Raw genomic sequence first — 25929 nt, forward strand, 5'->3', positions numbered from 1 at the left:
GAATGCTGGTGCAATTTTGATTGGGATTGCATTGAATGTGTAGATAGCTTTGGGTAGTATTGACATTTTGACAATATTTATTTTTCCAATCCATGAGCAGGGAATGTCTTTCCATTTCTTTAAATCTTCTTCAATTTCCTTCATAAGCTTTCTATAGTTTTCAGCATACAGATCCTTTACATCTTTGGTTAGATTTATTCCTAGGTATTTTATGCTTCTTGGTGCAATTGTGAATGGGATCAGTTTCTTTATTTGTCTTTCTGTTGCTTCATTGTTAGTGTATAAGAATGCAACTGATTTCTGTACATTGATTTTGTATCCTGCAACTTTGCTGAATTCCTGTATCAGTTCTAGCAGACTTTTGGTGGAGTCTATCGGATTTTCCATGTATAATATCATGTCATCTGCAAAAAGCGAAAGCTTGACTTCATCTTTGCCAATTTTGATGCCTTTGATTTCCTTTTGTTGTCTGATTGCTGATGCTAGAACTTCCAGCACTATGTTAAACAGCAGCGGTGAGAGTGGGCATCCTTGTCGTGTTCCTGATCTCAGGGAAAAAGCTCTCAGTTTTTCCCCGTTGAGGATGATGTTAGCTGTGGGCTTTTCATAAATGGCTTTTATGATCTTTAAGTATGTTCCTTCTATCCCGACTTTCTCAAGGGTTTTTATTAAGAAAGGGTGCTGGATTTTGTCGAAGGCCTTTTCTGCATCGATTGACAGGATCATATGGTTCTTCTCTCTTTTTTTGTTAATGTGATGTATCACGTTGATTGATTTGCGAATGTTGAACCAGCCCTGCATCCCAGGAATGAATCCCACTTGATCATGGTGAATAATTCTTTTGATATGCCGTTGAATTCGATTTGCTAGTATCTTATTGAGAATTTTTGCATCCATATTCATCAGGGATATTGGCCTGTAGTTCTCTTTTTTTACTGGGTCTCTGTCTGGTTTAGGAATCAAAGTAATACTGGCTTCATAGAATGAGTCTGGAAGTTTTCCTTCCCTTTCTATTTCTTGGAATAGCTTGAGAAGGATAGGTATTATCTCTGCTTTAAACGTCTGGTAGAACTCCCCTGGGAAGCCATCTGGTCCTGGACTCTTATTTGTTGGGAGATTTTTGATAACCGATTCAATTTCTTCGCTGGTTATGGGTCTGTTCAAGCTTTCTATTTCCTCCTGATTGAGTTTTGGAAGCGTGTGGGTGTTCAGGAATTCGTCCATTTCTTCCAGGTTGTCCAATTTGTTGGCATATAAGTTTTCATAGTATTCCCTGATAATTGTTTGTATCTCTGAGGGATTGGTTGTAATAATTCCATTTTCATTCATGATTTTATCTATTTGGGTCATCTCCCTTTTCTTTTTGAGAAGCCTGGCTAGAGGTTTGTCAATTTTGTTTATTTTTTCAAAAAACCAACTCTTGGTTTCGTTGATCTGCTCTACAGTTTTTTTAGTTTCTATATTGTTTATTTCTGCTCTGATCTTTATTATTTCTCTTCTTCTGCTGGGCTTAGGCTGCCTTTGCTGTTCTGCTTCTAGTTCCTTTAGGTGTGCTGTTAGATTTTGTATTTGGGATTTTTCTTGTTTCTTGAGATAGGCCTGGATTGCAATGTATTTTCCTCTCAGGACTGCCTTTGCTGCGTCCCAAAGCGTTTGGATTGTTGTATTTTCATTTTCGTTTGTTTCCATATATTTTTTAATTTCTTCTCTAATTGCCTGGTTGACCCACTCATTCGTTAGTAGGGTGTTCTTTAACCTCCATGCTTTTGGAGGTTTTCCAGACTTTTTCCTGTGGTTGATTTCAAGCTTCATGGCATTGTGGTCTGAAAGTAAGCATGGTATAATTTCAATTCTTGTAAACTTATGAAGGGCTGTTTTGTGACCCAGTATATGATCTATCTTGGAGAATGTTCCATGTGCACTCGAGAAGAAAGTATATTCTGTTGCTTTGGGATGCAGAGTTCTAAATATATCTGTCAAGTCCATCTCATCCAATGTCTCATTCAGGGCCCTTGTTTCTTTATTGACCGTGTGTCTAGATGATCTATCCATTTCTGTAAGTGGTGTATTAAAGTCCCCTGCAATTACCACATTCTTATCAATAAGGTTGCTTATGTTTATGAGTAATTGTTTTATATATTTGGGGGCTCCGGTATTCGGCGCATAGACATTTGTAATTGTTAGCTCTTCCTGATGGATAGACCCTGTAACTATTATATAATGTCCTTCTTCATCTCTTGTTACAGCCTTTAATTTAAAGTCTAGTTTGTCTGATATAAGTATGGCTACTCCAGCTTTCTTTTGGCTTCCAGTCGCATGATAAATAGTTCTCCATCCCCTCACTCTCAATCTAAAGGTGTCCTCAGGTCTAAAATGAGTCTCTTGTAGACAGCAAATAGATGGGTCTTGTTTTTTTATCCATTCTGATACCCTATGTCTTTTGGTTGGCGCATTTAATCCATTTACATTCAGTGTTATTATAGAAAGATACAGGTTTAGAGTCATTGTGATGTCTGTATGTTTTATGCTTATAGTGATGTCTCTGGGACTTTGTCTCACAGGGTCCCCCTTAGGATCTCTTGTAGGGCTGGTTTAGTGGTGACAAATTCCTTCAGTTTTTGTTTGTTTGGGAAGACCTTTATCTCTCCTTCTATTCTAAATGACAGACTTGCTGGATAAAGGATTCTTGGCTGCATATTTTTTCTGTCTAGCACCCTGAAAATCTCTTGCCAATTCTTTCTGGCCTGCCAAGTTTCAAAAGAGAGATCAGTCACGAGTCTTATAGGTCTCCCTTTATATGTGAGGGCACGTTTACCCCTTGCTGCTTTCAGAATTTTCTCTTTATCCTTGTATTTTGCCAGTTTCACTATGATATGTCGTGCAGAAGATCGATTCAAGTTACGTCTGAAGGGAGTTCTCTGTGCCTCTTGGATTTCAATGCCTTTTTCCTTCCCCAGTTCAGGGAAGTTCTCAGCTATGATTTCTTCAAGTACCCCTTCAGCACCTTTCCCTCTCTCTTCCTCCTCTGGGATACCAATTATGCGTATATTATTTCTTTTTAGTGTATCACTTAATTCTCTAATTTTCCCCTCATACTCCTGGATTTTTTTATCTCTCTTTTTCTCAGCTTCCTCTTTTTCCATAACTTTATCTTCTAGTTCACCTATTCTCTCCTCTGCCTCTTCAAGCCGAGCTGTGGTGGTTTCCATTTTGTTATGCATTTCGTTTAAAGCGTTTTTCAGCTCCTCGTGACTGTTCCTTAGTCCCTTGATCTCTGTAGCAAGAGATTCTCTGCTGTCCTGTATACTGTTTTCAAGCCCAGCGATTAATTTTATGACTATTATTCTAAATTCACTTTCTGTTATATTATTTAAATCCTTTTTGATCAGCTCATTAGCTGTTGTTATTTCCTGGAGATTCTTCTGAGGGGAGTTCTTCCGCTTGGTCATTTTGGATAGTCCCTGGCGTGGTGAGGACCTGCAGGGCACTTCCCCTGTGCTGTGGTGTATACCTGGAGTTGGTGGGCGGGGCCGCAGTCAGACCTGATGTCTGCCCCCAGCCCACCGCTGGGGCCACAGTCAGACTGGTGTGTGCCTTCTCTTCCCCTCTCCTAGGGGCGGGATTCACTGTGGGGTGGTGTGGCTCGTCTGGGCTACTTGCACCCTGCCAGGCTTGTGATGCTGGGGATCTGGCGTATTAGCTGGGGTGGGTAGGCAAGGTGCTCGGGGGCAGGAGGGGCAGGCTTAGATCGCTTCTCCTTAGGTGATCCACTTCAGGAGGGGCCCTGTGGCAGCGGGAGGGAGTCAGATCCGCTGCCGGAGGTTTGGCTCCGCCGAAGCGCAGAGTTGGGTGTTTGCGCGGAGCGAGCAAGTTCCCTGGCAGGAACCGGTTCCCTTTGGGATTTCGGCTGGGGGATGGGCGGGGGAAATGGCGCTGGCGAGCGCCTTTGTTCCCCACCAAACTGAGCTCTGTTGTCAGGGGGCTCCGCAGCTCTCCCTCCCTTTGTCCTCCAGCCTTCCCGCTTTCCGAGCAGAGCTGTTAATTTCTGACCTCCCAGACGCTAAGTCGCGCTTGCTGTCGGAACACAGTCCGCCCGGCCCCTCCGCTTTTGCAAGCCCGACTCGGGGGCTCTGCTTGGCCGGCGAGCCGCCCCTCCGCCCCGGCTCCCTCCCGCCAGTCCGTGGAGCGCGCACCGCCTCGCCGCCCTTCCTACCCTCTTCCGTGGGCCTCTCGTCTGCGTTTGGCTCCGGCGACTCTGTTCTGCTAATCCTCTGGTGGTTTTCTGGGTTATTTAGGCAGGTGTAGATGGAATCTAAGTGATCAGCAGGACGTGCGGTGAGCCCAGCGTCCTCCTAAGCCGCCATCTTGCCGCAACTCCGAGCCTTTTTTTCCATTGGATATTCTTTCCTGCTTTGTCAAAGATTAGTTGGCCATATGTTTGTGGGTCCATTTCTGGGTTCTCTATTCTGTTCCATTGATCTGAGTGTCTGTTTTTGTGCTGGTACCATACTGTCTTGATGAGTACAACTTTGTAATACAACTTGAAATCTGGAATTATGATGCCTCCAGCTTTGGTTTTCTTTTTCAGGATGGCTTTGGCTATTCGGGGTCCATTCTGGTTCCATACAAATTTTAGGATTGTTTGTTCTATCTCTGTGAAGAATGCTGGTGTTATTTTGATAGGGATTGCATTGAATATGTCGATTGCTTTGGGTAGTATTAACATTTTAACAATATTTGTTCTTCCTATCCAGGAGCATGGAATATTTTTCCATTTTTTTGTGTCTTCTTCCATTTCTTTCATAAGCTTTCTATAGTTTTCAGCATATAGATTTTTCACTTCTTTGGTTAGGCTTATTTCTAGGTATTTTATGGTGTTTGGTGCCATTGTAAATGAAATCGATTCCTTGATTTCTCTTTCTGTTGCTTTATTATTCGTGTATAGAAATGCAGCCAACTTCTGTACATTGATTTTAATCCTATGACTTTGCTGAATTCATATATGAGTTCTAGCAGGTTTTTGGTGGAGACTTTTGCGTTTTCCACATAGAGTATCATGTCATCCGTGAAGAGTAAAAGTTTAACTTCCTCCTCACCAATTTGGATGCTTTTTATTTCTTTGTGTTGTCTGATTCTGGAGGCTAGGACTTCCAACACTCTGTTGAATACCAGTGGTGAGAGTTGTCATGTTCCTGACCTTAGGGGGAAAGCTCTGTTTTTGCCCACTGAGGATGATATTAGTGGTGGGTCTTTCATATATGGCTTTTATGATTTTGAGGTATGATCCTTCTATCCCTACTTTCTTGAGGATTTTTATCAAGAAAGGATGCTGTATTTTGTCAAAGACTTTCTCTGCATCCGTTGAGAAGATCATGTGGTTCTTATTCTGTCTTTTATTAATGTGATGTATCACATTGATTGATTTGTGGATATTCCTGCATCCCAGGAATAAATCCCACTTGATTGTGGTGAATAATTCTTTTAATGTATTGTTGGATCCAGTTTGCTAGTATCTTGAGAATTTTTGAATCCAGGTTCGTCAGGGAAATTGGTCTATAGTTCTTTCTGGTGGGATCTTTGTCTGATTTTGGAATCAAGGTAATGCAGGCCTCATAGAATCAGTTTGAAAGTTTTCCTTACATTTCTATTTTTGTAAGAGCTTCAAAAGAATAGATATTAACTCTTTTTTAAATGTTTGGGAGAATTCCTCTGGTAAGCCATCTGGAGCTGGACTCTTGTTTGTGGAAGATTTTTGATTACTGATTAAATTTCTTTACTAGTTATGGGCCTGTTAAAATTTTCTATTTCTTCCTGTTTCACTTTTGGTAGTTTATATATTTCTAGGAATATGTCCATTTCTTCCAGATTGCCCAATTTATTAGCATATAATTGCACATAATATGCTCTTATTATTGTTTGTATTTCTGCTGTGTTGGTTGTGATCTCTCCTCTTTCATTCTTGATTTTGTTTATTTGGGTCCTATCCTTTTTCTTTTTGATAAGTATGGCTAGGGGTTTATCAATTTTGTTAATTCTTTCAAAGAACCAGCTCCTGGTTTCACTGATCTGTTCTGTTGTTGTTGTTTTTATATCATTGATTTCTGCTCTAATCTTTATTATTTCCCTTCTTCTGCTGGTTTTGGGTTTTATTTGGTGCACTTTTTTTCCAGATCTTTTAGGTGTAAGGTTAGATTGTGTATTTGAGACCTTTCCTCCTTCTTTAGGAAGGCCTGGATTGCTATATACTTCCCTCTTATGACTGCCTTTGCTGTGTTTGCAGAGGTTTTGGGCCGTCGTGTTTTTTTTTTTTTCCAGTGGTTTCCATGTACTTTTAAATTTCCTCTTTAATTTCTTGGTTAACCCATTCATTCTTTAATAAGATGTTCTTTAATCTCCAAGTATTCATGGTCTTTCCAAATTTTTTCTTTCTCAAATTTTTTCGAGTTTCATAGTGTTGTGGTCTGAAAATATTCATGGTATGATCTCGATCTTTTTGTACTTGTTGAGGGCTGATTTGTATCCCATTATGTGATCTATTCTGAAGAATATTCCATGTGCACTGGAGAAGAATGTGTGTTCCGTTGCTTTAGGGTGAAATGTTCTGAATATATCTGTTAAGTCCATCCGGTTCAGTGTGTCATTCAAAGCCATTATTTCCTTGTTGATTTTCTGCCTAGATGATCTGTCCATTGCTATAAATGGGGTGTTGAAGTCTCCTACTATTATGGTATTACTGTCAATGAGTTTCATTATGTTTGTGATTAACTGATTTATATATTTGGGTGTTTCATGTTTGGAGCATAGTTATTTACAATTGTTATGTATTCTTGGTGGATAGACCCCTTAATTATGATACAGTGCCTTACTTCACCTCTTGTTACAGTCTTTATTTTAAAATCTAGTTTGTCTGATAGAAGTAGGGCTACTTCAGCTTTCTTTTGATGACCATTAGCATGATAATGGCTCTCCATCCCCTTACTTTCAATCTGCAGGTAGCTTTTTGATCTAAAATGGATCTCTTGTAAGCAGCATATAGATGGGTCTTGTTTTCTTATCCATTCTGATACCCTGTGTTTTGACTGGAGCATTTAGTCCGTTGACATTTGGAATGAGTACTGAAAGATACGAATTTAGTGCCATTGTGTTGCCTGTAGAGTTGGTGTTTCTGGTGATGTTCTCTGGTCCTTTCTAGTCTTTGTTGCTTTGGTCTTTTTTGTTTTATTTCATCTTTTCTCCACTCAGAGTCCCCCTTAAAATTTCTTACAGGACTGGCTTAGTGGTCCTGAACTCCTTTAATTTTTCTTTGTCTGGAAAACTGTCTCTCCTATTTTGAAAGACCACCTTGCTGGATAAAGAATTCCTGCTGCATATTTTTCCAATTTAGCATGTTGCATATGCCCTGCCACTCCTTTCTCGCCTGCCAACTTTCTGTGAGTAGGTCTGCTGTGCACCTGATCTGTCTTCCCTTATAGGTTAAGGAATTTTTTTCCTTGCTACTTTCATAATTCTTTCCTTGTCTGTATATTTTGTGAATTTGACTATGAAAACCCATGGTGATAGCTGGTTTTTGTTGAGTCTAATGAGAGTCTCTGTGCTTCTTGGATTTTGATGTCTGTGTCTTTCTCCAGATTCAGAAAGTTTTCTGCTACAATTTGCTCACATAAACCTTCTGCTCCTTCTTCTCTCTCTTTATCTTCTGGGACCCCTATGATTTGGATGTTAGTCATTTTTAATAAGTCACTGAGTTCTCTAAGTCTTGTATTGTGCTCTTTTGGCTTTGTTTCCCTCTTTTGTTCTGTTTCATTATTCTCCATAATTTTGTTTTCTATATCGCTGATTTGCTGCTCTGCTTTGTCCATCCTTGCCATCTTGGCATCCATTCAAGATTGCATCTTGGTTATAGCATTTTTAATTTCGTCCTGACTAGATTTTACTTTTTTTATCTCTGAAGAAAGGGATTCTATGCTTTTTTTCAACCCCAGCTTGTATTTTTATTAACATGGTTCTAAAATCTAGTTCAGACATCTCGCTTATATCTGTGCTGAATAAGCCCCTGGCTCTCATTCCTTCCTGTTCTTTCTTTTGGGGTCAATTCGTTCATTTTGTCATTTTGAAAGAAGAAAAATTAATAAAAGAAAAAATAAAAATCAAAAAGCTAAAAACAAAACAAAAAATCAAATAAGAAAGCTAGATTGTACATGTGTTTTGGGCTGCTTGTTGAAAGAAGCTTGATAGAACAGAGAAAAAAGGGAAAGAAAAAAGGTAAAAAATTTTAAAAGTAAAAAAATTATATAATAAAATAGAACAAAATGAAATAAAATGAAATAGAAAATGAAATAAAAAATTACAAAAAATAAAAAATTAAGAAAAAAATTAAAAATTAAAAGAAAGAAAATAAAAATAATTTTTCTCTTTCTGTATTCAAGAAAAGGGGAAAAAATCCATTAAAAACAACTTAAACAAAAAGAGAAGCAGAAAAAACAAACAAAAAACAAACAAAAAACAAACTAATAAATGAACCAGCAAACAGAATGCAACCCCCAATGAAGTTATATCCAGTTTCCCCCAAACCTCAAACTATGAAGCAGTCTATAGTCTGTACACTAAGTGGGTGGAGGGACTTGTGCTGGTTTTCCAGGGGGTGTGCTTGGAGGTGCAATTAGGAGGGGGCTTCGTGTAAAGGCTTTATTCTCCACTAGATGGTGCTGCTTAGCTTACTGGGGTGGATCAGTGTGGTGTGCATGTGTGTAGACATGCACATGCAAGTGCTGGAAAGGTGGAAATGGCTTCACACAACTCCCTAGTCTCTGGCACTGGAACTTTGCATTCTCACAGACCCTCGATGAAGCACCCCTCTGTCTCAGGCCTCCATCCACTCTCTGCCTCTATCCTATCTGTGTCCAAGCCCTCTGCCTTCCAGGCAGCACCTCTCATCTAGTATGTCAGATGGGGTTGTGTTTCAAATCTCCACACTTCAGAGACCCTGCAGCTTGAACTCATGCCAACTCTCTGGGGAAGGATCTTGCTGACCATTGGCAGGGTGCCACCTTGCCCCAGAAAACATTCATGGGATCATGCAGTGCAGAGGTTCAGAGGTGGCCAATCAAAACACACAGCTGGCCCCAGGTTTCACTGTACTCTGGTGTCTTTGTCCCAATACCAGCAAGTGTGGCTGCTTTGTGGGGTCTGTTGAGACCTTTGTCTGTCAGGTGGCTGGTGAATGGCCTCTGCCAAGTGGTCTCTAAGCAGGGGAACCTATTCTCCCTCTGTGACAGACAGACCCTCTCAGACCCTGCTGTCTGCTCCTGGGAATTCGCCCTTCTTTCTCACCAGAATGCTTCCAGGCACTGAGCTTTGGAACTTCAGATTCTGTGCTCTACTGTTTATAGAATCCTGGTGGTATTGACACCCTCTCCTTTCTTCCCATCACTGCTTTTGGGGAACATATTTCTTGTTCAGTAGTTGTGAGTGTTTTCACTCTTTCTCTTTCTCTCCAGCTACTTTTGGGGTTTTTTTTCCTGCACTCTCCTGATGCACCGCACTCTCCCCCTTTCCCTGTCTTACCCCACAAAAACAGCTTCCTACCCTCTGTGGCTTTTTTCTCCCCCAGTTCACCTCTCCACACCTCGTACCTGCTGAGTTCTGTAAATCAAGTTATGCAGATAGTTGTGTTAATCCTTAGATCAATTTCCTGGTTGTGCAAAATGGTTTGGTGCTGATCTAGCTGCTTTTCAGGGATGAGACAAGCTGAGGGTCTCCATGATGATCTGCCATCTTCTCTCCTCCCCCTTCAATCTTTTACTCTTAAGTACCTTTTATAGATCTTTATCAAGCTGAGGAACTTGAAAGTTTTTATGTGTATGAATGCTGAATTTTCTTAAATATTTTTCTGCATCAACTGATATAATCATGTGATTTTTCCTTGTTAGCCTGGTAGTATGGTAGATTACACAGATTGACTTTTGGATATTGAACTCCAAGATCAAGAGTGACATGTTCTTCTGACTGATCCAACCAGGCGTCCTTCTAGTAAATTTTTGTTTTGAAATTAATATGGCCACTTTTGCTTTCATTTGAATAATGTTTGTATGATGTGCTGTCTTCCATTCTTTTACTTTCAACTTACCAATATCATTATATTTGAAGAGAGTTTCTTATAAACAGCATATAGTTGAGCCATGTTCTTATATCCACTCTTCCCAATCTCTTTTTATTGATATTTTGAGACCGTTTATATTTAGTATAATTATTTATATGTTAGGCTTCAGCCTGCCATTTCAGTTCTGGTTTTCTGTTTGTTCTCTGTTTTTCACTGCTTTGTTTTTGTTTTCCTACAATCCTGTGGGTTTCTTGATTATATTTTATAATTGCATTTTTAGTTATCTATGGCGTGTTTCAGTGTATCATTGATTTTTTTTCTGTCTTAGAGTTACTTATTGTGTTGAAACTTAAATATATATCTATGTATATATACATATTTATATTCATAAACATATACAATGTTTTTTGTCAGTTATATCTCATAAAGCTGGGGAAAATAATGGCTTGTAAAAAAAATAAACCACAAATTTTTAAGTCACTACTTCTCAAACTTCAGGGTTTTCAGGGCCTGAAAGTCTGCATTTATAACAAGTGTTCAGATGATTCCAGTGCTGTTGTTTATGGACCATATTTTGTGCATTTAGGAATTAAGCCATTTTGATCAGGAGTATTCATAGCCAAAACATCCTGAGTGCTTCCCTAAAACTTGATGATGAGAGCCACTAAGTTTACTATAGAAAAAAATTTCTGTCAAGGAAGAGTAGAGTAAATTTTAAGGAATTTGATGATAGAGTGTAGAGTTTAATGAATTTAACTTAGGGTACATACAACAGGGTCCTGATTAATGTTTAACCTCAGACTCTGGGGATAAGGGAAGACCTGGATTTATATTTGAGAGAGAGAGAGAAGGCATACATGCACATGAGCAGGGGTGGGGCAGAGAGAGAGGGACAGAAGATCCAAAGCAGACTCTGTGCTGACAGCAGACAGCCCAATGTGGGGCTCAAACTCACGAACTGCAAGATCATGACCTGAGTTGAAGTCGGATGCTTAACTTACTGAGCCACTCACTTGCTCCAGGGAAGGCCTGGATGTGAAAAAAAAATGGTTTTCTAGGGAGAAAAATTCCATATTAACTTCCTTCATATAAATACTCTTGCTGTGGCTGATTTCAAGGTGCTAATGTGATAACATTGATGATGAAGTTGGGAAGAGATTTGCACAATAAGTTCTTGTGGTCTGGTAACAGCTCCACTGCACCACTGGCTCCATAAACCATTTTATATTAAATTAACTAACTATACACTGAAGAAAACTCTGGTTTTAAAAAATAATATTCCTTTTTTTCCTGATTATAAAATAACATATATTTACATGAGTAGTAAACTTGAGTATAAAGAAGAAAGAAAAAACAATTCATAAACCTTTTGGATAACTTAAACTTAACATTTTGGTAAGTACCAGTCTGACTCAGAGTTCTTAGTTGTAAGCAATAGAAGCTAATTCTGGTTTAATTAAGCAGGAAGGGAATTCAGTAAGTTCATGTTGGGGAGCTTAGAAATTTTTGTAGGTCTAGGAGAGTCAGATTTACTAAGTAGCCAGAGAAAATAGCTCAAACCCAGAACTAGTTCTTTTGGAGGAACTCTTCCTGCTGCTGCCAGATAGAATACTGTCTCTTATATCTTGGGATAGTAGCTCTTGAGCCAAAGTCTGTTACAGTTGCACTGGAAAATTTACATGTCTATGCCTTAATATGGGAAGAATGTGGAAAAAATAGTATTCGCTCCTAAATTTTGGAGGTCACTCTTGCCTCCACCAAGACTTAAAAGATAAAACATTTCCCAAATACTAGAAGGATATTAAGTTGTCAAAAAGAATAATGCATTTTCACTGTTATATTAAAATTGGGATCACAAAAAATATAGTTTATATTTTGATTTTGAAATCAGCATTGCATCATGAGACTTTTCTTGTCTTTTAGTGTCCTTTGGGAGCATGGTTTTAATGATTGCATAATACTCCACCATATACTACTTCCCAATTATACAAATCCCAATTGTTTTTTTTTCTGAAAATACCAATCTCTTTAAATGTCTTTAAACTTTTGCAACTTTTAATTTTAGTGACTCATCAAATATTTGATTTTATACAATTTATCAAATCGGGGAATCAACTTTTTTGCTTTCTTAGTCTTAGTCTAATATTTTATAATTTAAAAAATTCCAATAATGTTATGTTTTTGGCATATGGATTGAAGGAGTGTCTGTTTCTAAGAAGGAAATGTTTTTGGGCATTTAGCTCATAAATGATGCTATAATGTCACTTTATAGGTATGCATTAGCTGGCTCATGAAAAACTTCTGCTAAAATCCAGATTTCTTCACCAGTTATTGAATAGTCTCTCCTGAATAAGTCTCAATTCATTTGGGCTTCTTGTTTTTGAATAGTTGGAACACAATATTTTATTTTTCTTTGTAATATTTCTCAGAAATATGTTCTCAGAAATACTTGAATTTTAATTTTACATCTATGTTTTGTATGAGCAGTAATGGCAGTAACCTAGAGAACTATAATGTCAGTATAAAATATGGCTACTGACTGTTAACCAAACTTGTCATGGTTAAGGGTTCCCAGATTTCCAGTGTGCCCTGGAACTCTTTCCTTCCCTTCTCCCTCCTCCTCCTCCTCCTCCTCCTCCTCCTCCTCCTCCTCCTTTTGCTAGCTTGTATAGTTTCTCATGCAGAAAGCTAATGTTTTATCTCTTTAAAAATCCTGTCATATAGCTGTGCTGACTTAATATTAAATTCCTTCAACTGCTTATACAAAATGACCCTTGAATGGTTTGAATTCATGTTGAATGATCATGGAAGTTGAATTTCTGCATGTAACTGAATGTCTAGTTTATTCTTTCATATTGACCTTCAATCTAATTTTGATCAAAGCTTTATTATTATTATTATTAATTTATTTATTTATTTTTGAGAGAGAGAGAGTGTGAGTGAGGGAGGGGCAGAGAGAGAGAGGGAGACACAAAATCCAAAGCGGGCTCCAGGCTCTGAGCTGTCAGCACAGAGTCTGACATGGGGCTTGAACCCATGTACCACGAGGTCATGTCCTGAACTGAAGTCGGACGCTTCCCTGACCGAACCACTCAGGCACCCAAAAGCTTTATTATTTTTAATGTAGATTTAAAAAATTACTTTATTAATGAAACTTTTAACAGTTTTTACAATTAAAAATAGTTTTATCATCTATCCAATAAATATATCCTTCTCTTATTTTTTGATCTGTACATAACATTTTTATAATGTACTTTATATAACATGATGACATCACTATTGGTAAAGCAGTAAATTATTTTGAAAACCAAACAGAAACTAAAACATTGTGTTCAAAGATAGCAGAATTCTGGAAAATTAGAATATTTTTTTCTTAGTTTATGGGAAAGGAAGTCACTCATTTAATTGGCAGTCATTTCCATTAATTTGGACTCGAACTATTTAAAGTGCTAAAGCATTTAAAAAAAAATTTTTTTTTTTTAACATTTATTTATTTTTGAGACAGAGAGAGACAGAGCATGAACGGGGGAGGGGCAGAGAGAGAGGGAGACACAGAATCGGAAGCAGGCTCCAGGCCCTGAGCCGTCAGCCCAGAGCCTGACACGGGGCTGGAACTCACGGACCGCGAGATCGTGACCTGAGCTGAAGTCCGACGCTCAACCGACTGAGCCACCCAGGCGCCCCCATTTTTAAAATGCTTTTAATGCTTTTAAACTTTTGTAAGTGCTTAAATGCTTTTAAACTTTTTTGTTTTAAGTTTTCTTTTAGGTTTATTTATTTTGAGAGAGAGAGAGAGCATGTGTGAGCAGGGCTAGGGGCAGAGAGAGGGGAGAGACAATCCCAAGCAGGCTCTGTGCTTGATCCCACCAACTGTGAGATCATGACCTGATCCAAAGTCAGGAATTGGATACTTAACTGACTGAGCCACCCAGCCAAACCCAAAGGCATTTTATCTTAATTCAAGGTAATTTTAAAGGATACTGTAGCTGCTAAGTTTAGCATTAGAAAAATATACATAAAAACGTAGGACCAAATATTTAAGTAAGAAAATTGTTATATTTTCAGAGAGGAGGAAATTTCAGAGAAGGTGAATGTTTTATTAATTTTTAAAATTCACCTCCCAAATTTTGGTATTGTTATTTTTAAAAATAGAATATTTTCAGAAAAATAATAGTCTATTATTATTATTATTATTATTATTATTATTATTATCATCATTCTAGATGAAAACATGAAGATGATATGGCAAAGAGTAAGACATTAAAAGTTTTCACTTGCTTAATTCTGCAAGCCATTTTTTAGTGATACTATGGAAGTCCACAGAATTTGTCCTTCCATCTAGCTACTATGCTTGAATGGTTGATAACACTAATTGATTGTTTTGGTATGAAACTGAAATCTGGGCTTTGTAGGTTTAGCTTTGGTAAGCAAAAATGACTTTAAATGTATTCCATTTTATGTGTGAAAGTGGCACTGGCCCACCATCTGTGGGGCATGTGTTCTGAGGTTTTGCTGACAGTGGGAATGAATTTATAATGATTCAGCCACATCTTTTGCCAAGACCCCATTTATGGGGCTGTTTCCTGACTACAGAGTCTCAGAAAAGCTAACTGCCTTGCCTGGGTTTGCATCTTTTCCTTCAGCCTAGTATTATAACCAATCAGAATCTTTATAAATATAGTACTTGATCTGAATAGTAGAGCCTATGGGGAAAATCCTCAGCTATAGCCCTACAGGTATATCATGCCTGCACCAGACGTATTCTTTATGGAATAAATTCTGAGAATGGAAAATGCTAAAATATTTCAAGTCTCTGGAGCTATTCTGGACATTAATAATACCTGTCAGCCTATCAACAACACAGTTGCTTTTGGAAGAGTTTGACAACATTAACAAAAAAAAAGAATTATTCTTAAAAGCATCTGGAAATAACTGATAAGAAAACAGATGAAGAATATACATTATGAGCCCACACATAAATGGCATATACATGTACTAAATATTCAGCTGAAAATAACAGCTGGGTATGGAAGTTATTTAAATTTCCACAACTCTATGTCAGAAGTACTTCTCCATAATTGATTTTATTAGCCATTGGTAGTCAATGTATAAAACAAATAACAAAAATGCATATTTTAGAAACTATTTCAGATAGGATTCAGATAGAATATTTAAAATGAACTGTGATTTATAATGAAATAAGTTTAAAAAATGAACTCATGGTCCTAACATATAAATCTGGTGCTCTCATATTAGCTTCTGTTCCATGGAGGTTATACAAGATGCCCTTCTCTCCAACTATTGGTGTTCTGTGAATTGGAGGATGTGATTTGCTGAAGGATAACAAGTTCTGCAGAGACTTGTAGTTAAATCTCTAGGAAGATCATATAAATGCCAATGGAGGGAGACCCATTGAAATCAAAAGTATGGAGTCATTGAAAATATGTTCTTGTTTTTGAAAACATATTTATTATTTTTTGAGTAAATATCTAAGTGGTTTGAGTAAATATCTAAGTGGTTTGAATAAATATGCAGAGTTTATATTTTTCCCTGAACAGGTGAACAATAAACCTCAAAAATAATTACCACAGATATCATACTTAAGAAGAAAATTCACGTTTGTGACTTTTATTAATTTTATCAGATTCTATTGAGTGATTTCAGCTTTTAATTGGCTTTCTTATGACCTGAAAACTTTGATTTATCTCCTATTTTATTTCCTTTTATTTAGAGAGTTAGTTTACTCACCAAAATTATCAATTCCATTATAGTTAGACTTTTTAGTTTGGTAATATGTAATTAATTTTTTAGCCTAGTAATAAGATATTCTTTCACAAGATGAATGAATTTATTGAAGTATTTGTTTTTGTCAAGAGAAGTTATATTAAAATATTTATATTAATCTTGACATTTTCTCCTATATATGGACTATCATTTGATGCACTCTGTATAATCAATTAACAATCCTTCATATAAAAATTTATTATAAAACTAAGCAAAACCAAATAGTGGTATCAAAGAAAAATACTCTCCCACCACTAAGTCCCACTATCAAAATATATACTTTTAACTTTTTATATATTTAGCTATATAGTTATCATTTCCATAATCAAAAGAAAAATTTATGCCTTTATTTCTAGATTGACATGTTTCAATTAATAATTATAGATCTCTGCTAGAAAAGATGCAACATTTTGCTTATTTACACAGATAGTACTCCCTTCATTTTATCATTGTTTTATTTATAATTGGTTTCAATTCTTTAATTATTTAAAAATCTTGTGTTGATTACTTTTACACATTAAATAATATACATAAAACTCAACTTTATTTTATTTTTTTATTTTTATTTTTTTAATTTACATCCAAATTAGTTAGCATATATGCAACAATGATTTAGGAGTAGATTCCTTAATGCCCCTTACTCATGTAGCCCATCCCTCCTCCCACAACCCCTCCAGTAACCCTCTGTTTGTTCTCCATATTTAAGAGTCTCTTATATTTTGTCCCCTTCCCTGTTTCTATATTATTTTTGCTTCCCTTCCCTTATGTTCATATGTTCTGTGTTTTAAAGTCCTCATTTGAGTAAAGTCATATGATATTTGTCTTTCTCTAACTGACTAATTTTGCTTAGTATAATACCCCCCAGTTCCATCCACGTAGTTGCAAATGGCAAGATTTCATTCTTTTTGATTGCCGAGTAAAACTCCATTGTATATATATACCACATCTTCTCTATTCATTCATCCATCGATGGACATTTGGGCTCTTTCCATACTTTGGCTATTGTTGATAGTGCTGCTATAAACATGGGGGTGCATGTGTCCCTTTGAAACAGCACACCTATATTCCTTGGATAAATACCTAGTAGTGCAATTGCTGGGTCGTAGGGTAGTTCTATTTTTAATTTTTTGAAGAACCTCCATACTGTTTTCCAGGGTGGCTGCACCAGCTTGCATTCCCACCAACAATACGAAAGAGATCCTCTTTCTCCACATCTTCGCCAACATCTGTTGTTGCCTGAGTTGTTAATGATAGCCATTCTGACAGTGCAAGGTGGTATTTCATTGTGGTTTTGATTTGTATTTCCCTGATTATGAGAGATGTTGAGCATTTTTTTCATGTGTCGGTTGGCCATCTGGATGTCTTCTTTGGAGAAGTGTCTCTTCATGTCTTTTGCCCATTTCTTCACTGGATGATTTGTTTTTTGGGTGTTAAGTTTGATCAGTTCTTTATAGATTTTGGATACTAACCCTTTATCTGATATGTCGTTTGCAAATATCTTCTCCCATTCTGTTGGTTGCCCTTTAGTTTTGCTGATTGTTTCCTTCACTGTGCAAAAAGCTTTTTATTTTGATGAGGTCCCAATAGTTCATTTTTGCTTTCGTTTCTCTTGCCTCTGGAGACATGTTGAGTGACAAGTTGCTTCGGACAAGATCAAAGAGGTTTTGCCGGATTTCTCCTCGAGGATTTTGATGGCTTCCTGTCTTACATTGAGGTCTTTCATCCATTTTGAGTTTATTTTTGTGTATGGTGTAAGAAAGTCGTCCAGTTCATTCTTCTGCATGTTGCTGTCCAGTTTTCCCAGCGCCACTTGCTGAAGAGACTGTCTTTATTCCATTGGATATTCTTTCCTACTTTGTCAAAGATTAGTTGGCCATACATTTGTGGGTCTATTTCTGGGTTCTGTATTCTGTTTGATTGATCTGAGTGTCTGTTTTTGTGCTAAAGAGTTTTTTTTAATTTAACACAAGGTATCAACTAGACATATTGTAGCAAAACATTTGAAAACCAGAGAAAATTTTAATCACAAAGAAGACACATCTTAAAAGCAGTGAGTTTCAGATAGATGGCTGACTTCTTGGTTGAAATTATGGAAGTAAGAAGTCACTAGATTTCACAAACATTTAAACTGCTGAATGACTGAAGTTAGGTGGGGAGGGGTGGAACTAATATCTAGCAATAATTACAGTTTATTTATGACACCAACACACCTACCTGTACTGGGCAGAGGACCTAGACACCAGAGGAAAATATAACTGCCAACCTAGAATTCTGTATGCAGTAAAAATGTCATCAAAAGTGAAATCACAAATTTCTATACAAACAAAAATGGAGAGAATTTGTCACAGCTAAACTACACTAAAAGATATTGCAGTCTCTGCCATCTGGCAGATGTTATGAAATGGTTGTCATTGAAAGCACATGAGAAAACTTATTTATAGTTGTATAAAAACTTCTGTTTATGTTTTGACATTTTTCTAAAAGCACTCTTCAAAATGAGTGTCAGCATCTTGGAAAAAAAACCTTGATACAACAGAGAAAAATGTTTATAATAAATGCTTCTTCTCTAATGTTCTTGATAAGTCAGAAAATAATGTTTGTGGGAGAACATGGATATAGATAACCCTGGGTTAAAAAATAATTCGGCTGTGGCTGGAAAAATATATAAGATGAGCCTGGAGAATATTGTATTACCAGAAAATAAGGAAGTGCTTAAAAAAAAAAGACTCAATAATGGTGGTATGTCAAAGATATAACAGAGCCAACTGAAGATTTTGCAATGGCCCAAACTAGAACAATTTAAGCAACAATGTAAGAATAGAATTGGATTAAAATCCAAAATAAAAATAAATATCCATGAGTCCATATTGATATAAATAAATAATTGAATAAATAAATGAATGTGGAGGAAGAGAAAAGTCTCCCCTGCATAAGAATTAAAAAAAATTTATGTAGATGTCATACAAGGAGGGTGAATGCAAGAATGGGGTGTACATAGTGACTTTTTTTTCCAAAGAATGCAGTGTGGAAAGAGTAACTTTACAGTGGAGAAGCCTGAGAAACATGATTTCAGCCAGGTGTTCAAGGTCAGCATCAATAGTGATAAGTCATCTTGATAGTCTATAGCCTTGATATTATGTTTTGGTATCCTATAGAACCCATAATCCCAGTCTAATCATGAGATAAACATAAAACAAATACTAATAGAGGGAAATGCTAAAAAATAACTGACTAGTACCTCTTCAAATTGTGAATGCCATCAAAACAAGGAAAGTTTGGGAAATTGCTCCACTCTGAATTTTTTTTTTTTTTTAGTATTTATTTTTTAGAAAGAGAGAGAGACAGAGTGTGAGTGTTGAAGGGACAGAGAGAGAGGGAGACACAGAATCCAAAGCAGGCTCCAGGCTCTGAGTTGTCAGCAGAGGACACAATGCTTGAACCCATGAACTGTGAGATCATGACCTGAGCTGAAGTCAGATGCTCAACCGACTGAGCTACTCAGGTGCCCCTGAAAAATTGCTACAATCTAGAGGAGCCTAAGGAGGAAATGACAGCTAAATGTAATGTCATTTACTAGATTATATTCTGGAACATAAAAAGGACATTAGGTAAATACTAAGGAGATTTGAATAAACTTTGGAGTTTAGTGAATAATTTATGAATATTAGCTCATTTATTGCAACAAATACAGCATGCTAATATATATAATTAATATAGTATTAATAATAGAGGAAATAATAGAGAAAACATTGAGTGTGGGTTATATTGAAATTCAACTATCTTTGCAACTTTTCTGTAAAAGTAAAAGTATTCTGAAGCAGTTTATTTTTATTTTTTTATTTTTTTATTTAAAAAAATTTTTTTTTCAACGTTTATTTATTTTTGGGACAGAGAGAGACAGAGCATGAACGGGGGAGGGGCAGAGAGAGAGGGAGACACAGGATCGGAAACAGCTCCAGGCTCTGAGCCATCAGCCCAGAGCCCGACGCGGGGCTCGAACTCACGGACCGCGAGATCGTGACCTGGCTGAAGTCGGACGCTTAACCGACTGCGCCACCCAGGCGCCCCAGAAGCAGTTTATTTTTAAAAAGTGATTCAGAAGTGTTTGGTTTTGAATGTGGAGATGTTTTACAATTTAGAACATTTCATTTAATTTTAATATATAATGAAATTTTTATCTAGATAAATCTAAAAAGTTTTAAAAACATTTTTAACAGAATCTTCAAAGCATTTACAGTAGAGAGAATAATATAATGGACCCAAATATATCTATTATCTAGCTTATAAATTTATCAACTTCCTATCATATTTATCTGTCACTGCTCTTACATATTTTTTTTATAATTTTTCTTTTCAACGTTTATTTATTTTTTGGGACAGAGAGAGACAGAGCATGAATGGGGGAGGGGCAGAGAGAGAGGGAGACACAGAATCGGAAACAGGCTCCAGGCTCTGAGCCATCAGCCCAGAGCCCGACGCGGGGCTCGAACTCACGGACCGCGAGATCATGACCTGGCTGAAGTCGGACGCCCAACCGACTGCGCCACCCAGGCGCCCCTTAGGTGGAATAGTCAAAGCCAAATGCTAGATTTCATGTCATTCTTTTTTTAAAAAATATGATTTATTGTCAAATTGGCTTGCATAAAACACCCAGTGCTCATCCCAGCAAGTGCCCTCCTCAATGCCCATCACCCATTTTTCCCTCTCCCCTCCCATCCACTCTCAGTTTTTTCTCTGTATTTAAGAGTTTCTTGTGGTTTGCCTCCCTCCCTCTCTGTTTGTAACTATTTTTTCCCCTTCCCTTCCCCCATGGACTTCTGTTAAGTTTCTCAAGATCCACATATGAGTGAAAACATATGATATCTGTCCTTCTCTGAGTTATTTATTTCATTCAGCATAATTCCTCCCAGTTCCATCCACATTGTTGCAAACGGCATGATTTCATTCTTTCTCATTGCCATTCCATTGTATACATAAACCACCTCTTCTTTATCCATTCATCGGTTGATGGACATTTAGGCTCTTTCCATAATTTGGTTATTGTTGAAAGTGCTGCTGTAAACATTGGGGTACATGTACCCCTATGCATCACCATTCCTGTATCCCTTGGGTAAATTCCTAGCAATCCTATTGCTGGGTCATGGGGTAGGTCTATTTTTAATTTTTTGAAGAACCTCCACACTGTTTTCCAGAGTGGCTGCACCAGTTTGCATTTCCACCAACAGTGCAAGAGGGTTCCTGTTTCTCCACATCCTCGCCAGCATCTGTAGTCTCCTGATTTGTTCATTTTAGCCACTGTGACTGGCGTGAGGTGGTATCTCAGTGTGGCTTTGATTTGTATTTCCCTGGTGATGAGTGACATTGAGCATCTTTTCATGTGTCTGTTGGCCAACTGGATGTCTTTTTTGGAAAAGTGTCTTCATGTCTTCTGGCCCATTTCTTCACTGGATCATTTGTGTTTTGGGTATGGAGTTTGATAAGTTCTTTATAGATTTTTGATACTAGTCCTTTATCTGATATGTCATTTGCAAATATCTTTTCCCATTCCATTCGTTGCCTGTTAGTTTTGTTGTTTCCTTTGTAGTTCAGAAGTTTTTTATCTTGATGAGGTCCAAATATCATGTCATTCTTAAATTCTTCATTGTGTATCTCTAAAGTATAATGAATTTTTAAAAATGTAACTATCATAGGACTGTTTCATTCAGTAGTATTAATAATAATTTTTTAATAAAAGCTAATACCTTGTCCATTTTCAGTTTTCTCCAGTTACCTGATATATTAATTTTTACAGTTGGTGTGTTGAAATCAGGTTTCAAATAAGAGCAGCACATTGCATTTGTTTAATATGTCTCAAATTTCTTTTAATCTATAATAGTTCATCCATCATGTTGATTTTTTTGGGGGGGGTAGTTGTTATAAGTTTATTTTTGTAATAGAGTTTTGTACATTTTGGATTTGGTTGATTATATCATCATGGTGGTATTTAATATGTTCTTTAAAATAGCTCTCTTATTAAGCATGAAATAAAATTCTAAGTGATAAAAGATGTGTTATAATTTAATCAATGGCATTCTTTTTTCTTTTTGTATATTCTCTCTATATGTGTATGCATGTATATGTATATGTATATGTATGTGTAAAATGGTGAATCTTGATGGGGTTTTGGGGTAATGGTGGCGTTCAGAGCCAATGGCCAGGAAAGAAGAATTGAAGATGCCTTTGGTGCAAAAAAGGTGACTTTATTAAAGTACAAGGACAGAACCCATGGGTAGAAAGAGCTGCACCGGGGTTGTGATGGGTAACTGATTAAATACCTTCAGGTTGAGAGGGGTTTGGATAGATGGTAAGTCTCTAAGATATTTGGGAAGCAAGGTTTCCAGGGGCTAGCTGCTGTTAGGAAAACGCCATTTATTACCTTTTAGTAAAACTTCAGTCATGAGATGCTTCAGATGTGTATTATGGGGCAGTAAGCTTGGAATATAATTGCCAGCATTTATCTTGGGGGGGTTGAGATAAAGGAAGTTTCCAAAGGAATTTTTATATGTTAAAGTAGACTTACAGGATCCCAGGGGTCAGGATAATGTTAAGCCAACATTCCCTTTTGCCCCTAGCCAAGTGTCATCAAGGAGGCAGCTAAGCTCCTAGAGGGCCTATTTCCAGGACTTTTCAATGGGCTGTTGGCAGTAAGGGAATTTAATTTTTCATTTGCCTTTGTTTCCCACATCACAATAGCAAGCACTTAAGCCCCTTTCCTTTGTTCTTGGGTAGCCAGGAGTATCTGAGAAATATCACACATATTCCTCCTTCGGGGGGGGGGGATGGGCGGTGCTAGCTTGTACTTTGCCCTCAGCTTGTATTATGCTCCCTCATCACACCTTAAAATGACTCTTAGAGCTAATGAAATAGAGTAAAGGATAATTAATTTCTGTGTCTCAGTTACCGCTTTGTAAACATAGAAGATTATATAATGATTTCTGGGGATTGTTCTCATTCTAAAAATCTATGAATCTGCACATACGATGAAAAGATCTTATAAACACTAAGCTAGAAACAGATCTAAGTAACTTCTTTGCTCACCTTGAAGTAAACAGAATTTCTTTGCATGTCCCTCAAACTGAATGTCACAATATTAGGGAATAACAGATTTTCCTAAATCTGTTTACTTTATGGACAGAGGAGAGTATAGCTCATAGGCTATAAATCTTAAAAGAAAAAAGCCATTAGAAGTTCTTGTTCTACCCCTCTTCAAATTCCCGGTTTTGCCTTTGCTTGTTTTCTCTGTTGAAACACATCTCAAAGGTTATTCAGTTCATTATATCTTTCTCTATTTCTGGAATTTTCGGATATTTTTATATCTTTGTAGTTTCTTAAGCAGCTAAATTTGCCTCTCTTTGTTGTTTTTGCATCTTCATACCCACCACATTTATCATCAAACAATCTATACCCCTTAGAAGGCAAGCGGTGGGGGCAACTGGGCAAGTGGGAGATCTTCATAATAACAAATAATATTTTCCACATAATTTATACCAAATCCGTGCCCTTATGAAGCACCCACTGCATGTATGCCAGGAATTAGGCTGAATGGGAATAATGACTAACAATACCCGCTTCCTTTTCCTCATGAATTTATGGTCAAATTATTTATACACATTAGTAAGATGTCAAGGTTATGTATGGAATGAAAGTCAGTGTGGAGTGATTTACAAAGGATAACGACTGTTCACACTTTAATCCACTTTTGCAACTCTGTGGAACATTTGCATATTCTCTTAGGGTTTCTGGGTGACAGCAAGCTGTAGTGAAGCCAGAGTCTCCTGCCAGGATTCCATCAGGAGTTACACGCTGGCTCTGTGTCCCAGTCTGCATTCAGAGCCAGGATGGGAAAACTTTGCTACAGGAAATGAGATAATGCATCCACAAACTCTTCTCAGGAAAATACGTTACCCTAGGATGTATATTTATGCCCTAGACATTTTAACAGATACATAGCAGTTACCCTCATTTTTCTTTATTCATGTTATTGATTCACAATCAGTAAGACTGCTAGGTATACCTGTATGTGAAACAGAAGAAAGTTTTTTTGAGTTTTCTCAGTAAAACATTCCAAAATGACATTTTTATATAAAAAAGACAGCAAGGTGGAATAAAGAGTGGGGGCCAGGGATAGAGTGAGAAGACATAGATGGATTTGGGCCTTGGTTTTGCCATTTAAAAGCCACATAACCTTGAGCAAATCCCATAGCCTCAGTTTACTTATTAAATGGAAAAAGGGGATCTCTCTAATTTATAGGAATTTTGAGAGGGTTAAATTAGATAATATGAATTAAAAGACTTCCAAAGTTATGAGGCACATGCAAACAGAAACTTGGGTCATGAATCTACTGGGAGTAGACAACTACTTTGACCCTTAATGACCCCTTCTTCAGGTTAAATGTAAAAAACAAATATAAAACACTTAAAATGTAAAGGGGCAGTGACATCACTGGCTGAATTGAGTCAAATTCAAAGTTTAAATTCAAATTGGTCAACCTGTGTACATATGGGAGAATTTCATTCTAATGGAAACATTTCACTAGCCCGCCAACAGCCTTAGAAATGGTTTCCTGTTTACCTTGAAAGGGATGTTGTGGTTTGTGCTTAATGATTGGAGGAAGTTCCAGTTCTTGGTGGAATGATCTCATTTAAACATAGAGCAGGATATGAGAAAGAACAATTAACTTGTGGCTCTGATTAATGTTGTATATTTTAGACACAGCTGGATAGATCTATGAATGTAATAATTAACAATTTCTTTTATTAATTTATTTTTTCCTTTTATGAGTATTTATTGAATGCCTATTATGTCTCAGTCATTGTTGTAGGTATTAATAGTGACAACAAAGAACAAAATGTAGTCCTTGCTTTCAGGAATCTGATGGTCTTGTTTAAAAAATAGGCCAAAGAAATCAGTGATTACAGTATAGTATGGGAATTATTTTTTAGAAGTTGGTGTGATCTGTTTGAAATTAGATATTTCTCAGCTATTGCCTCTGGGGTCATTAAAATTTTTTTTAATGTTTATTCATTTTTGAGGCGGGAGGGGAGAGAGAGAGAGAGAGAGAGAGAGAGAGAGAGAGAGAGAGAACACGAGCAGAGGAGGGGCAGAGAGAGAGGGAGACAAAGAATTTGAAGTAGGCTCCAGTCTCTGAGCTGGCAGCACAAAGCCTGATGTGGGGCTTGAACACACGAACCATAAGATCATGACCTGAGCTGAAGTGGGATGCTCAACCGACTGAGCCACCCAGGCGCCCCTCTTTGGGCTCATTTTTAACTGTCCTGTGTAAGAATTATAGTTCACAGAAATATACAACAGAAGGTCTACTTTTCAGCTCAGATTCATTGTTAGTTTCCTACCCCCCTAATTCCCAGAAAGCACTTACTCAATTCTCCTTATGTGACCTATAATATCTGACTCTTCCCATTGTAAGTCCTCTACAACATCCTTTTTCTTGTCTCATATTTACAAAATTTCTGCCAGTGCAGAGAGAACATAGTCCCCAGAAATACAGACACAGATTACTTTAAATAGTTTAAGTTAGTTTAAATAGTTCAACAAGAAGGCTGAAACACTCTATACTCACAGCCAATATTTTGTTGAGCAAATTGGAAGAAAGCCAAAACTTTCATAGAAATCAGATGATAATGATTCAACATTTAAAAATTATAATTTGAAAAGGTACAAGGGAGAGATGATTGTTTAAGAATGAAAGCCCAGAAGCAGGAATATGAGTGTTGACAGCGGGGGACAAGAAGGACACGTTTCTGGTAAGGCCAGTGTCTTTGTCTTGGTTACTCTGGCTCAGTTATCAGGAAGTTTCTAGTGAAGGAGAACTTGATATTAATATCAGAACTTACTGAATACACCACGTACATCTCTGTTTAGTGGGTACCATTTTCACAGGCGTATATGAAAAATATAACTCTTTTTCTTGCAAATCAATTTAAATTCTCACTTTCTCAGCTCTCATTCTGCTCGATGGTAGGAAATTTAATCCAGCCACTTCCAG

Source organism: Prionailurus bengalensis, chromosome B2 (genome assembly GCF_016509475.1).
Source record: "Prionailurus bengalensis isolate Pbe53 chromosome B2, Fcat_Pben_1.1_paternal_pri, whole genome shotgun sequence".
Taxonomy (NCBI): Eukaryota; Metazoa; Chordata; class Mammalia; order Carnivora; family Felidae; genus Prionailurus; species Prionailurus bengalensis.